Source organism: Hyaena hyaena, unplaced genomic scaffold (genome assembly GCF_003009895.1).
Source record: "Hyaena hyaena isolate Hyena2069 unplaced genomic scaffold, ASM300989v1 scaffold_156, whole genome shotgun sequence".
In the NCBI taxonomy this organism is placed as follows: Eukaryota; Metazoa; Chordata; class Mammalia; order Carnivora; family Hyaenidae; genus Hyaena; species Hyaena hyaena.
Window position 1 is genome coordinate 340,026 of NW_024080788.1, and position 16,183 is coordinate 356,208.

At 40.9% G+C, this 16,183-nt stretch overlaps 1 protein-coding gene across 7 annotated transcripts in view; it reads right to left on the minus strand.

Moving 5' to 3' along the window:
• Positions 1-16,183, minus strand: part of CAST (calpastatin) — a 105,383-nt gene that overhangs the window by 50,599 nt on the left and 38,601 nt on the right. For 2 of the 7 annotated variants that reach the window (XM_039239392.1, XM_039239391.1), the window contains exon 1: positions 15,003-15,119. The exons of the other annotated variants lie outside the window; for them this stretch is intronic. The gene's annotated coding sequence lies outside the window, so the exon portion shown is untranslated. Of the gene's footprint in view, positions 1-15,002; positions 15,120-16,183 lie in introns of those variants that run through there. 7 annotated transcript variants of the gene reach the window in all.

Sequence of the window (16,183 nt, forward strand, 5' to 3'; positions counted from 1 at the left end):
AGGTCCTGCACTGGACTCAGTGCAGAGCCTGCTTGGGATTTTCTCTCTCTCTCTCTGGTCCTCTCCCTCTAGCACACTCTCTTTCTCTTTCAAAATAAATAAATAAACAACAATAACAAAAAAAGCACAATCAGTGCTCATACATACCAAAACATCTCTGTGTGCTGTCAGTCAGAGTGAAGGATAGCTATTATCATACCCTCCATTCCAAATGGCCCACACAAATCTCTGCATATCCCAGAGTATTAGTCATCATTTATAAACTTAAAGCATAAATCAACATAACAAAGATCAGAGAACAAGTACCTTGTTATAATCATTCTCCACCTAGCCATTCAACAATTGCTATTTGAAAAGCAATGAACTGCGGGCTGAGTATACACAATGAGGAAGACACCATCTCAGCCTTCTAAGAGTCTGGAGTTCACAAAGAGAGACAGTAGGTTTATGTTACAACTGCAGTGCTCTAACAGAGGTAGGAAAAGAATCTTATGTGGTAAAACAAATGTTTGAGTTCTACGTCAGCTTCAGGCCCACCTCAAATAATCTTGCTGTATCATCAAGTTACATTAACACAAACCAGTACTGGTTAAGAGTGAATGTGACCTAGAAAAAAATATTGAATTCTTTACTTAATCAATGTGGCATGAATTTTCTGGCATTATTCAACAAAATCTCTTTAAATTTATTTACTTGATACAGCAATGGATTTGGAAGTTTACTGCAGGAAACGATTATAAATGGGGGGCGGGGGGGATAGGGAAGATGGTAGCTTTTAAGATCCTTGGAAAATAGAAACTTTTCTTTTTCACATATATTTTTGCAAAGGTCTCCCAGAGTCCAGATTTTTGGCTCTCTTACCTACTCTGGACAGATTAATCTCCCTACTTGGCACTCTCACCCATTAGTTTCCATCCGAAGTAGAACCAGCGGTGACTCCTGTTGCCCACTGCATCACACAGAAATCCTTTCTCTTGCCTTCAAAGACCCCCATGCTCAAATCCTTCCCCATTTCCCAATGTAGAATAGCAGCTTTAGGCAGCCAGTCTATCCTTTCCTCAAAGTACACCTCACTACCTGCTCCCTTGGTTTTATTCACACAAATCCTACTGGTTGGGATGCTTCTCTTCCCAAAATATCCAAACCCTACAGTATGCCCTTCCTTTTAGGTGCATCTCACTAGCTCTCAGCCCCAGCATTGTAACTTCCAGCATCACAACCACCACAAGCAGTCCTGACTGGCATCTTCCTTGTCTACTTCCAGCACTTTATACACTCAGGTAACCACATAATTCAACCTCAGGAATGGTCACCTCCACTAGATGGGGGTCCCTTTATAAGAGGGGTCTGTTAGGTACACTCATCTGCTGACCTCACTCTTACTCATTGCAGGTTTCTGGCCACGGCTTTTCCTTTATTCTGCAGGGTTTCTGGTAAGTATCAATCTCAACCAGTGTGTGGTGCTGGATGCAACTGCAGAAGGTTGTGAGTTCACCCACAGACCCTGCTGAATGGGTCATACTGGGCCAGCTAAGGGCTCCCTTAGGAGGGTTAGGTCCTAGAGGATTTGCTCATCCGTTCTGCTGCCATTAAATCTGGTTGATGAAAAATTACTTCCTCAGCTCCTTAGTTCTCTATTACAAAATATAGTTCCCTCCCCTGCCTAGGGCTGCCCGAAGCCTTTCAGTTCTTTGTAGGTGCTGCCAGGTAGCCTATGGGAGTCTTCCCCAGTTCCCCTCAGGACATTTGGCCTCACCTTACCCTCTTCCCAGCCCTGGCTGGCGTGGTACAGACAGCGGGCCAGGAGATGAGTCAACAGGTGCCCCTGAACCTGACCCATTTTCCTGTTCCCACCCCTCCCTGGCAAGAATCCCCCTTGCCACATCCGCCTAACTCTGCTGCAGAGAGTTACTAGAACACCTGCCAAATGTATGCATATGCCTCTTCTACCTGCTGACACACCCGCAGATCCATTTTGAATCCCTGACCATCCTCTCCTTCACGGCTGTTGTGCCAGAGTAACTCTGTGCTCTCTCATCCCCATGATCCATTCCTTCAGGAAGCCTCTTCCACTTGCTCCATTCTTCTGTGTTTTCATCCTCAGCCACAAGCCCTCTGCCTTCTCTCTTACATTGTTGCTTCCTCGGAAAGCTGATTTTGGGGCGCCTGGGTGGCTGAATGGGTTAAGCATCCGACTTCAGCTCAGGTAATGATCTCACGGTGCGTGGGTTCGAGCCTCACATCAGACTCTGTGCTGAGGTCTAGCTCAGAGCCTGGAGCCTGTTTCCGATTCTGTGTCTCCCTCTCTCTCTGACCCTCCCCTGCTTGGGCTGCCTCTCTCTGACTCTAAAAAAATAAATAAAAAACATTAAAAATAAAAAAGAAAGCTGATTTCTCCCTTGACTTAACCATTTATTATGTGAACAATTCTCTAAACCTTTTCAGCAACCCTTACTTTGACACCTGACTATCTTATTTTACCTTAAAATGAGGAAACTGGGAAAGGCGATGCAGGCTCAACTCCCTGTTCCGGCACTTGCTAATCCACATTAACCCCCTGTAGCCCCCATTCCCACAGCCATAGAAATGGTTGTAAGACCACCTGCCTGTGGACGTGCCAAATGATGTAATGTAGGGAACTCATCTGGCCCTGAATCACCTGGGCTCAGGCCCAGCGCTGGTTCCAGTCCTCGTCACTACTGTATCCTTGCCGTTTCTATTGCCACCCACACTCCCGGTCTAATCACATACTTCCCACACCTGGATTACATCACGGCCCTCCTAATAGTTTCCATGCCCTGCTCCCCCACCCTCCATCCTACCCTATTCTCCGGCTCCCCATTCTTTCTCTATGGCTCCCTAGTTTATTTGAAGAAAAAAAAAAGTGTACCATGTTATCACTGTGATGAAATCATAAGCTCTCAATGGTTTTCCATTGTGTCCTGGAAAGTCCAATGTCTTCTGCCTCAACTTTAGATTCGCCATTATTTGGCCTAACTTACTTATTCCACTATTTCTCTCACCATGAGTCCTACCACATCTCCCCTACAGCTAAAATGGTGTCTTTCCTGTCTCCCAGGCACCTCATCAGGCAGCATAATTTACTGGCTGAGAGTATAAGAGGGGGCTCTGGGCTCAAGAATATCTGGTGGAATTTCAGCTGACATTGATTTCGTGTGCAATCTCAAACAAGTTACTGTGCCGCAGTGTCCTCATCTGTGAAATGGGAACGGTAACAATATTCACTCCACTCGGGTTAATATCAGTTATAACATTGCTTTGGCAAGTGGTAAACACTGGGCAAATGCTAGTTAGTATTATCACCACCATCACCTTCATGCTCCTATCCTCCTCTGAGCCTCTCACTTTGCTATTCCCAATGCCTAGGAAGACTTTTCCCTGCACAGAGAAACACAAGAAAGAAAATAATGGATTGTTTTATAAGAGTTCTTTCCTCACAAAACCAGAAAGACAGACCTGAACTTGAACTCCACAAGGTCAGGAGCCATGCCTGTCTCAGTTGCTACACATCCCCAGAGCCTGGCAACAACAGTCGCCTAACAAGTATTTGTTAAATAAATTATGAATTTGTGCATGAATAGACACAAGAGTATTATCTGGTGGCTCAAAAGAAATATTACATAAGTTTTACTCAATCATCAGAAATGTTATTCAAAGCACAAGTCAGAAAACTGGTTAGAAAAACATAATTTAAACGTCTAGTCATTTCCATCACCATTGTCTTCAACTAGGAGTTGTACAACTTTAAAAAGCGCACACACACACACACACACACACACAGCCCTAAGCTGCTTCCTGTAAAACACCTGGAACAAACAAAAGGCAGCTGAAGAGGGGCTTTCTTTTTTTTTTTTTTTTTTAAAGGAATTACTGTCTTTTTTTTTTTTTCTTTTTTTAAAGTAATTTTTTTAATGTTTTATTTCTAGGAGAGAGAGAGAGAGAGACAGCGTGAGCAGGGGAGGGTCAGAGAGAGAGGGAGTCACAGACTGAAACAGGCTCCAGGCTCTGAGCTGGCAGTCAGCACAGAGCCCGACGCGGGGCTCGAACCCACGAACTGCGAGATCATGACCTAAGCGAAAGTCGGACGCTTAACCGACTAAGCCACCCAGGCGCCCCTGAAGAGGGGCTTTCTAAGGAAAGCACTGACATTCTACAGAAGTCCCATTTATGGACCCAGGTTTACATTTTTCTGTCTGTAATGACACATTATTCACTTCAGGAAATGAATATTCAGAGGTTTAAATTAGTCTATTGTTTGCCATGCTGTCACATCATGAATATATTCTTGCAATGTCTAATTATTTAGCATAATAATAGTGCTTTTAAGGAGGCCTTCAACACAGTCACCTAACAATAGTGTTTAATCATGACACAAAACATGATTCCAATGAAACATAAACAATGGATCATCTATGAATGAAGTAGAGCCTTCTCTTTGGGGGAGAACATGCAGATCTCCTTATGACACCAACTTACACCCAGCATTTATGTAATACGAGATAAGAACCACTGTGATAGGATTTTAAGCATAACATGATGTTACAAGAGATCAGAAGAGGGACACTATTTCTGAGATGCGTGTTTGGAAGATGGTTAGGAAAGCCTTCATAAAAGAGATTGAAACTATTATTTATAGTCTGATCAACCAGCCAGGTGGGGACCACAGAATCTTCCATCACCAGGAACTGTGACAGGCATTTTGTGTGTCTGATTTCAGTATATTTTCATAAAACCCTAGGAAGTAACCATTATTATCTGCATTTTATAAATGAGAAAACTAAGGCTCAGAAAAGTTAGGTGACTTATCTAAGATTATACAGTTAAGAAGTGCCAGGGCTTGGATTTGAGTGCAAACATGACAGTAATGATGATCAACTTTGCCATAATAAGTGGACTCTCCTTTCTTCAAAAATTAAAATAAACTGTATTTGAATTTAAAAAAAAATGGAGATGGGGGCTGAGCCAGCATAGTGACTCCAAGTGAGCAAAACAGCTTGAGCAAGACTCAGAAGTGGAAAGAGCTATTCAGTCCAGAGTGGAATAGGCTAAATAAGTAGAGTACTGAGAAATGAGGCAATCTGAACACTATCTGCAGAAAACAAGATGATTCCATCTCAACTGAGTACACTGCACATTCATGAAATATATTAAAATGGACACACATACTTAAGATAAAAATAGAAGCCTGAGCTCTCCTTGCTCTGGAAAGTGAAGAGCACATGTAGTTTTGGCCTGTGATGCAACACGTGGGCAGACCTCAAAATAAACATCCAAACACTGCCTGGGAACCAGGACAATAGCCACAGCTGATCTGTGAGCTAAATCCACGCCAGAGTTTATAGAAGTTTTGGCCACACCCTGAAAGCATCTGATTATAAGCACTGACACTGGACAACCACAAACACTCAAAAATAATACACAAAAGGTATGAAGTTGAGCTCCTGGTGCAAGGCAACTTTCACTGCGTTGCAAACTCCAATTTTCCAGTGTTTCTGTTTTTTTTGGAATGATAATTATTTTGTGGGCAAAGGAAAAGGGCATGCCACACAGCTTAGCTCAGTCATCAACGAGTAGAAAGGCAGCATTTTTTCTCCAGTTGTGTTCAGACTGACTGCTCTTGAGAAGTTCTGTGACACTGAGTCTTCTTTGGAACACAGTTTCCTCATCAGTAAAATGTCAGGCTTGAATATTCTAAAGATCAGCAACTCTAATAGTCTAGCTATAATGATGTGAAACTTATGAAATAATGTACCCAATGACAGATGTGCAAATGGGAAATACTGGTGGTTGGCCCCTGGAGTCCCATAGACTTGGGGTCTAATTCCAGCTGTGTAACTTCAGACAAGCTGCTCAACTTTTAGTTTGTTGAAATGGGTATAAAAACAGTGAGGATTAAATGACGGCACATTTATAAAGTACTTGGCTCAGTGCCTGGCACATACGAAGGAATTCAAATCAGTGATTTTAAAAAATTTTATGAATACCAGCAGGCTCAAAAGTTTCTCTTTCTTCACTCTCACAACGGTAGAGCAGTTCTGTGGTAACCACTGCTTGGAGAAGTTACACACATATGTCACTTGCCTTAAGGAAAAAAAAGTAATATTATTTTTACATTATTGTCTTTTCTTTGGATTCAAGTGTATAGCCTGTTTAGACCTAAGTTCCAATCAGTCAAGGAAGACGACTCTTGGTAGCAGGAGCACAGATTTGTACAAACCCTAAAGGATTATGGCTCATTAATGCATATATGGTTAGTGAGGATACGATTACTGTATAATAAAACAATTCTGAGCTTTGCTGAACAGCTGTCTCAGAGCCTTTCAGCCTGGCTTCCATTGGGCTTTCAAATTCATTCCTTAGACATGTACTTAATGAAGAGTGAGAGAACTTGAGAACTTTCCTGAGTCCCAAAATCAACTGTGAACCTCAATCTCTACAAGGATGACAGACTCTAACAGAAAATGAAAAGGAGCTTATGAAGAAATATGGAGACCAAACCACTCATGCGGGAACTGAAATACAAGCCTATCACATGACCATCCAGCTTCCCAGTGAAGCATGTTCTTAACTGGGGGAGAACATGCAGAATCCATGTAAGTAAGTTGGCTTAAATAGCAGGGGCATCTGGGTGGCTCAGTCAGTTAAGCGTCTACTTAAGCTCAGGTCATGATCTCACAGTTCGTGAGTTCGAGCCCTGCTTCAAGCCCTGTTTCCAGCTCCCTGCTTGTGAGGGAAGAGCCTGCTCTGATTCTCTGTCCACCTCTCTCTGCCCTTCCCCACTCAGGTGAGCTCACGCGCTCTCTGTCTCTCAAAAATAAAACATTTTTTTAAAAAGACTTAAAAAATAGGAATTATAACAAGGTTCCCTTGTCCAAGCTTATTTTCCAATAATCAAAATGAAAATGTGAAATGAAATCAAATGTCATTCTGGAAACTACATAAACAAAACAATTTCACAAATGTCTAGTGACAGCAACTTTAATCTTTTCAATTAAAGAGGTAGTGTTGTTGAGTGGTTAGGATAATGGCTCTGTAGCCAGGCACGAGTTTGAATTTTACCTCTGCTACCAGTTGTAAGAAATCAGCAGATTCCTTAATTGTGATTCCCCTCAGTTTCCTTGTCTGTAAAATGGGAAAAGTAACAATACTACCTTTCACTGCATTTCATCCCACTTCCTCCTACAGAAAAAAAAAAAATCAACGGACAGAAGACATGAATAAACGCTTTTCAAAAGAAGACATTCTAATGGCTAACAGACACATGAAAAAATGTTCAACATCACTCATCATCAGGGAAATACAAATCAAAACCACAATGAGATATCACCTCACACCTATCAGAATGGCTAAAATTAACAACTCAGGAAACAACAGATGTTGGTGAGGATGCAGAGAAAGGAGAACACTTTTACACTGTTCTTGGGAAAGCAAACTGGTGCAGCCACTCTGGAAAACAGTGTGAAGGTTCCTCAAAAAATTAAAAATAGAATTACCCTATGATCCAGCAATTGCACTACTAGGAATTTATCCAAAGTATACAAAAATGCGGATTCAAAGGGGCACATGCATCCCAGTGTTTACAAGCAGCACTTTTAACAACAGCCAAATTATGGAAACAGTCCAAATGTCCATCAAATGACAAAATGATAAAGAAGATGTGGTATTATATACAATGGGATATTATTCCTCAATGAAAAAGAATGAAATCTTACATTTGCAACAATGTAGATGGAACTAGAGGACATTATGCTAAGCAAAATAAGTCAGAGAAAGACAGATATCATATGATTTCACTCATATGTGGAATTTGAGAAACTCCACAGATGAACATAGGGGAAGGGATAGAAAAATAAGATAAAAAGAGACTTTTAAATATAGAAAACAAACTTTTAAATATAGAGAACGCACTGAAGGTTGCTGGAGGTGGGGTGGGGGAATGGGTGAAGTGGGTGGTGGGCATTAAGGAGGGCACTTTTGGGGGGGGCACCTGGATGGCTCAGTCGGTTAGGCGTGACTTCAGCTCAGGTCATGATCTCATGGCTTGTGAATTTGAGCCCTACATTGGGCTCTGCGCTGACAGAGCTTGGGGCCTGCTTCAGATTCTGTGTCTCCCTCTCCCTCCCTCTCTTCCTCCCTCTCCCGCTCTCTCTAGCTCTTGCTCTTTTCTCTCTCTCCCCCTCTGCCCCTCCCCCACTCACACTAGGTCTCTCTCTGTCTCTCAAAAATAAATAAACATTAAAATATTTTTTTACAAAAGGAGGGCACTTTTGGGGATGAGCCCTGGGTGTCATACGTAAGAGATGAATCACTGGGTTCTACTCCTGAAGCCAAGACTACACTGTGTGTTAACTAACTTGAATTAAAAAAAAAAAAAGTTCATAAAAAAAATCAATGGAATAGAAGATTTTAAAGTAAGCTTCATTTGAAACTGATGTAAAAATATGAACATTGCAGCTTATCTAAGTAAAAAGTTCTCAATTTCCTACATAAGGAACTTCTCAGTTATATACTATTTAATCCTATAATTTAAAAATTTCACCACATTCAAAGATGGCTAATTTATCTTTTCTCTACTGCCCATTAAAAAGTCTCAAGAAACTCTGTCAACAAAACTATTATTTGCTAATTCCAATCAGTGTACAATACTCTCTTTCATATAAACAGGAAACCTCATCCATCAGTGAATTTCAACCGTGTTAAGATATAGAGCATAACAATAGAGAACGCAATATTGATTTCTAGTGCTTCTTTGAATTTAGATACACATTTCTCTCTCAGTTATCTAAACTACCTATTTTTTAGCAATCTCTACAATCGATATGGGGCTTGAACTCATGACTCTGAAATCAAGAGTCACATGGTCTTCCAACTGGGCCATCCAGGTTCACAAAATATGCAACTCATAAAAGGATTAAATGAAACCCTAGGTAAATCACTTAGCAAAGCACTTTTTCAATCAATTAATAAATGGTTAGTTCCCTTCTCTTCCCCTTTATTTTTAAATATCTAGCTGGAAAGCTTCTCCAAACTATATCCATGCTGTTGGACCTAATCCCTCTCCCAGAGCATTCTAGAATTATTTTCAGATTATCAGCACTAGCTAGAATGTTCTTTCTTAAGCTTTTATTTATTTCCTATTGATTGTCTCTCCATTTTGAATGGTAAGCAAACTTTCAGTTCACTGGTCTATAGGAGAATGTGGAGAATGTAGTTATACATACACAGAGAAGATGTGGTTTACCACCAGTTCAACTGGAAATCAACTGGAGTATTATGCAAATATTTTAGTTGCAAACAGGTATATCACTCTTTATCACATTCAAGCTTCGGAAATATTTGAAGAGGTGTAAGAATACGATTCTCAGAAAGGCTAGAGAAGGAAACAATTTTAATTTCCAAGACTAGGAATCCTGTCTTAACACAAGAACATTATCTGAGAATAATTCAGCACCAATCACTGCAATAATTAAAAGATTTTTGAAAGCAAGGGAACACTCAAACTAAATGGCCAAAAGAAGTTAACCTTTCCTTTTTGATCTATGAATATTCAGCAAAGGAGTACATTAATTCTTAGACATGTAGACACTTTATGGCTAAAATCCCAAACAGTGATTAATTACTTGATTCTTTAAAACTCGAGATTAAACTAGCACATGAAAAATAATTAATTTAGTCTTATAATACTGCCATGGAAAAAAGGATCACTAATTTGAAACACTGAAAATTTATGCAAAATATACCCGAATTCATAATTATTTAAACATTCTAGACTAGAAACGTGCATAATGATTACTGGCAATCAATGTTATGTCAAACCATTGGGCAAATGTAACTGGCCAAGCTTTTACATCTTAGCTCAGTGGTCCTTGGCCCAGGTAAGGTCACTCAAAGACAGTATGGATACAGGGAGTCAACGAACACTCAGAAATTTATGGGAAAGAGAAGAAGAGTACATACTGTACACTGAAAAGCTGTGATTCAGGTGATTTTTAACCTCCTTATCACTGAAAATCACTGCTTTAGATAGCTTAAAACAAGACGGTTTGATAGTGGGTCAGTGAAATAACCACGGTTTTCTACCATCTATTATTCACTGGCACTTTTTTCCTGGTGACAGACTTAATCTCTTCATACTTTAATCAGGTCAAAAGAAAGGAAACAGACAACATAAGATACTAGGATAGTTTTACAGAATTATTTTGCAAAAGTATTTTCTAGCCAGTTTTTAAAGGAAGATTTTTGGTGCTGATATTGCCATCTAAGTTCATGAAGAGTCTGGATGCTCCCTACAAAGGCAGCCTTGCCATACCTCAAGAATATTTGTCCTCTCCAGTCTATGGCTCTAAAACCAGAGACACTTGACACTTGTGATTATACCTCTAACACCTTTCTTAATGCTGTAAGTCAAGACTATGCTATAGACATCACTAATCCCAATATTGCTGTCATTTTAAAGTATTTGGGGCCTATGGAGAAACTAATGAAACACACATCCAGTATACACCTCAGCTGTTAAGTATGTGCACACACACAAGCCCTCCCCAAATATATATTATATGGATGCAATTTTCAAATGACTAATTGAATTTTCAGAAAATTTTATTTGTCTAACTTTGCAGACTAGGGTCTAAAATTCAAAAGAAAGTTATGTGATAGGTGAGGTGAATAAGTCTTTCTGGTAGGTCAGTATGAAGACAGGGTAATGGGCTTTGTGACAAAGTAGAACATACATTCCCCATCTAAAGGCTTTCAAACATTTAAAATACTGTGTATGCCTAAAAAATTTAGTCTGAATTCTGAAAGAACCCCTTTCTATTCCAAATACATAGATATAATGGATATATTTTAACATAAATTAAATAAAGACAGAGTTAAATAAAGAGATGGTGACAAAAGGAGAAGAATCCTGGAAGATTAAAACTCTGGCTTCCTGTTTCAAATCGCTGCTATAAACCAACCCTTCTCATACATCTCTGTAAATAAAATATTATGAAAAGATGCATGTGTCAAAGCATGCAAGGTATATATTTTAGCAGAATATTTATATTCCAGGATTCTAATGATGGCTAGCTATAGTAATGGATTTATATAAAAAGATTTTATTTATCATCTTGATATAAACACAATTTTCTCTTTTCATAAGGAGGAAATACAAAAAGCACATATAACTGAAAAATGTGCAAATTATCCTACTTTATGCTACCCTCTCTGTCCACCCTCTTAGTATAGATGATAAAGGCAGACTACACGCAGTAGCCTGAGTCCCTGGTTTCTCTGTGGGAACAGTTCTCTGCCCCCTCCACTAACAACTCTGTTCAGAGCAACTCCAGAGGCTCCAAGGTTCTAAGCTAGGTCTTTATACTTGCATCACTGTGCAGAGGACCTCAACCCATTACAGAATCCAAAGTTTACAGGGTCCAAAGGGTATGCTTGCATACTAAACTAGCCTCCATCTCAGGGCGATTCTGAGTGAAATGGAATTGCTCTAGGCCCTTGCTTGTGCATCACAAACATTAAATCAATTCAGTTCATGGGGGAACCTCAGCATGATTCAGAAGTCCGAGCTCCTGTGGATAGATAGGATTTTTAGTAAATTCACTGAAATTACTGTACTGCTAACGCCAGAAGATGATGGATTCTAGAAAGGCTCTGTAGAGTCCAACTTACACTGTTCTTAGAACAGTGGTTACCAAACTTCCCAGGTATACAAATTTATCTATAGAGTTCATTAAGCCGTAGATTTCTCATTGATCCTGACTGGGTACATCTGAGACAGAGCCTGGAAATTTTCCATTTTTAACTACATATCCCAGGTTAATTTGATGCAAATGCTCTCCAGACTACACAGCATGAACCACTGTCTTAGAGAATGCCAAGGGGGTACAGCACATCCTAGACAAGAACTAGGAGATCCCTAGGGCTATGGATTAGCCTGGAATTACCCTATTGGCCTGCATTCTCTGTCTGAAGACCAATAACCTTCTCTTTAAAGTGCTTTAACAAATCTCCGCAGTTAGATTTCATCTAATTACTTAGATGACAGTTACATTTTTCATTCCTTAGGAATCCATCAGTAATATATCTTTAAGGTACTATTACTACTTAGTGGAATTACATACTTTTTCCCAAGTGTGAACTAATTGGTTGGTCTGGTGTAAATAAAAAACCCACAATCTATGCTCTTCTGTATACATATATATCTTTATGTCTCCTTCTACACTGTACCTCGCAACACTCATTTGGGAGACTGTATGAGTCTGGAATATGTGTTTTAGCACCAATGTGTGTGACCTTCTAAGAGAAACATATTTAATCCTATAGTTTTTTTGATATATGGAATTAATAATCTGCATACTAGGAAAGTACAATGGTTGTCACCAACAATGGCACTGCATGTTTACTACGTGAATAGCTTTTTATTTTTTTAACTTTTTAAATTTTTTTTAGAGATAGAATGCGAGTCGGGGAGGGACACATAGAGAGGGAGACACAGAATCTGAAAGCAGGACCCCGACTCTGAGCTGTCAGCACAGAACTGACGCCCGCTCAAACCACGGAAACATGAGATCACGACCAGAGTCTAAGTGGGATGCTTAATAAACTGAGCCACCCAGGCGCCCCCATGAGAATAGCGTTTAACTTAAAAATGTCAGCTATACAATGTTTCTCAACAGGGTACTACTGACATGTGGGCTGACAATTCCTTTGGGGAGGGGGAGCTGACAATTCTTAAGTGGACAAAACTGTCTTTCTCCCAGTGAACGCTAAAGCATCACCAAAACCACTCTCACACATTTTAAAATACCTTTTAATTGGGTGCTAACTCCTCTGGTTAAAAACAAATGAGCTACCCTATTTTTATGGAGAGCTCTAATTGCTCAGTCCCATTATTTCCAATTTCTAAGGGTACTTTACATTATCTCTTAAGACATGATGACTTCTGAGCTAGTCCATATACATGGACACTGGAGATTTGGGTGGTGGCTGTGCACAATCCTGTTAGCAAGGTGATGTTGTTGCATTAGTTGCACTAGTGCTCTCCTGCCTACACTAGGCAATAATCAATTATTAGAAAGTGACCATAATAGGTTTCAAACAAGAACAAATCAGTTTAAACTGTGTAAGAACAGAGTAGTAATAGTTATTGCTACATTTAGTGAAAACTACTATATTCTATACATGAGCTAAATACCACATAATGTGATAATAATGTAGCAATGAGGTCGATCCTCATTTATTATGCCCATTTTACAGATTAAGAAAGTAAGAGCTTGACCTCTTAACTACCAGACTGTATAGTTTCTTAGGACATATTTAACAACTCTCTATAAAATATTCTCCAAAAAAATTATCTTCAGGCATGAAAAGTTATCACACAGTTAAGTCTCAATTAGTTACACTGTCTCATTTAGGTACTTTTTTCTTCCTAGAATGCTAGCTCCTTAATATATTGTGAGCCACTTAAAGACAGGATCCATATATGTTGACTCCCACAGTATCTACCATGGTTACTTCTACATAGTAAGTGCTCAATAAACATTTATTGAATTGAAAGGACTGATTTTATCAAATGAAAAAATATCAACAGGAACCCTTCTTTGGCCAATTCAGAGAACAATCAAGGAACTAAATTAACCACTAATACTCTAATCAACTCTTCTTGTGCACTATTAATGTTTTTTAAGAGCCTGTGAACTGAACCACAGCTAACATTTATACTTAATGTGCTTCTTAAACACTGCTATGTAGTTTGCAACAACTTTATAATAGACACCAAGGGTCCTTGCTACACACACATGGATTCCCACTCCACCCTCATTGCTATTGGCCGCATACCCTTTTCTTCGTCAGTCAGCAGATGCAGCCTTTCTGACTTCAGCATGATTTTGCTAAATGTCACTACTTCATTTTAATTCTGTAATGCCTCCCAGAACCCAGATACCACCCCTTCCCCACCACATTCTCAGTAACAATCATCCTTTTAAATACTAAAAATTCAGTGTGCAAAAGCTGAAGTCAGTGTCCACAAACATCAGAAAGAGGCACTCGGTATTTATTTACTAGAAAATAGTTTCCCCCTTTGGACAGCAGATGCCACTCCTTATTGACCTTCCCTGCAATGCAGAGGCTTTTTTCTGCACAAAACATCTCACAGGAGAAACTTTCCAGAGCTGCTGATTGAGCCTTCTGGTTCCTCTGCTGTATAGGTGGGCTCCTAGAAAACTAGTCAGAGAAGGCCAGGTCTTGCCCCTTCCGCCAGTTTCCTAAACTCTCTGCCTCGCTTTCTCAAGCTGTAAAATAGGAATGAAGAATGAGCCTCTCCCCACTTCTAACTGAGAAACACTGGGACCCTAACAGTACAGATTGATAAATCTCTACGAAAACACTTTGCATTGTTCAAAGACAGATACAAACTATCCCTCACTGATGTTATCTGACCACAGTCTCAGGTTGTGTTCAAGGAAACAGAGAATTAAAACATGTTACAACACATGCCACACCACACCCAGAGTGTATCAGGTACATGGAAAGGTTATACAGAGTGAGCTCATTCTCTAAAACGGAGGTCAGCACAGTAGTGAGGGCAGGGAGGGCTGAGGGGGGAGGGGGATGTCTAACCGTAGAAATAAAAATGCCAAACCAAATCGACACAGCTGCTGCTTTTCTTCTTTGCATCTTTTTTCCGCGTCACACAAATCCCTGGTTTTGTAACCCAACCGCGCGTCCGGTCACCAGTCCCAGTCCCAGCTGAAGAGCCAGCAACAGTGTTACCGACAGGGAGGGAAGGCTCAACGAGTAACACAATTTAACTTAGAGCCCATGTGGAAAGAAATACATCTTTAGGGTCAAGAGACTAGTGAGAGCGTAGGTCCAAACCAGGGGAGCCAGCGGCAGGGTGCGAGTGTGGGTCGCGAAGCGCCAGGCGCTCGCCTGGGACGCAGACGCGGCCTTTGAAGACAGTGGCCGACATCGGTACTCACTCAGCGTCCGACTCCCCGGGCGCAGAGACTTCGGCGGGGTTTTCGGGATGTTTGCATTCCAGGCTGGGCTCGGCCCCTGGAGTATCTGCCGTGAGCCTCAGCCCACAGAGGCACGGGGTGGGGCGGAGCGAAGCGGGCCCGGGACGCAACGCACGCAGCACCCCGCCCCCCGCCCCCGGTGGCACCGCCCCGGAGCTCCGGGCGGGTCTTCGGAGGGAGGAGCTCGCCCCGCCCACCCGTCTCGAGCTGGCATCCCGGAAGCCGGCTAAGTTAACAACGACGAGGGTGATGCAGGGCACGCGCGGAGTGCAGAGAGCCTGCTGATGGCAGAGCTCTACCGCTCCCAAGCGTCACCCTGTGGCTCCCCCAAAATGAGCGAGCGAGCGAGCGAAGTGGGGAGCTCTCGCAAATGCACGCCCCAAAAATCTCTTTTGAAACTGAAAAGCAAATTAATGATGACCATCACCGGGGATTCGCAAATACATTTCAAATAGTATAATGGATATTTTAAAAAAGCAGCGTAGAAGAGTCAGAATTCTACTAAATTATTGTAGTGTTATAATTAAAATATCAAAATAATAATAAAATTATTTTAAGCCAATGAATAAAATAAGTCATGGGTCCATATTGCTATGAATGAATGAATGGAAAGGCAATGCTCTTTATTACAGAAAAATGGCAAGTAATACAGAATGAATGATGGTGTTAATAGAAGAGTTATGAAATTTTAAAAGAAATCTGGAAAGCCAACTTTTCCCAAAGTTACAAACCAGTCACAATAAAGACTCTGGACCCCGAGCTTGGGGTGTGACTGGAGGAAGACGTGGCTGTAGAAAAGAAATCTCAGGCCTAGATACTGACAGCTGAGCGATGACTCAGTGGTGCATCCAGCCAAGGCAGAGATGACTGCCAGCAGAGAGGTCATCTGCACAGCTTTATACCCACACCACGAAGACAGCAGGTGAGGCTCCTCTGACTTCCTCTGCAAGGTGTTCCTCATAGCCACCTTACAGATTTTCATTTTTCACTTACTTCTGTTAAGTAAAGCTGGTGAAGTAAGTGCCCTTCCAAGTCTAATCTATTTTTTAAGATTTTTAAATGTATTTTGAGAGAAAGGGAGGGAAGGAGCAGAGAGGGAGAGAGAGAATCCCAAGCAGGCTCTGCCCTGTCATCACAAACCT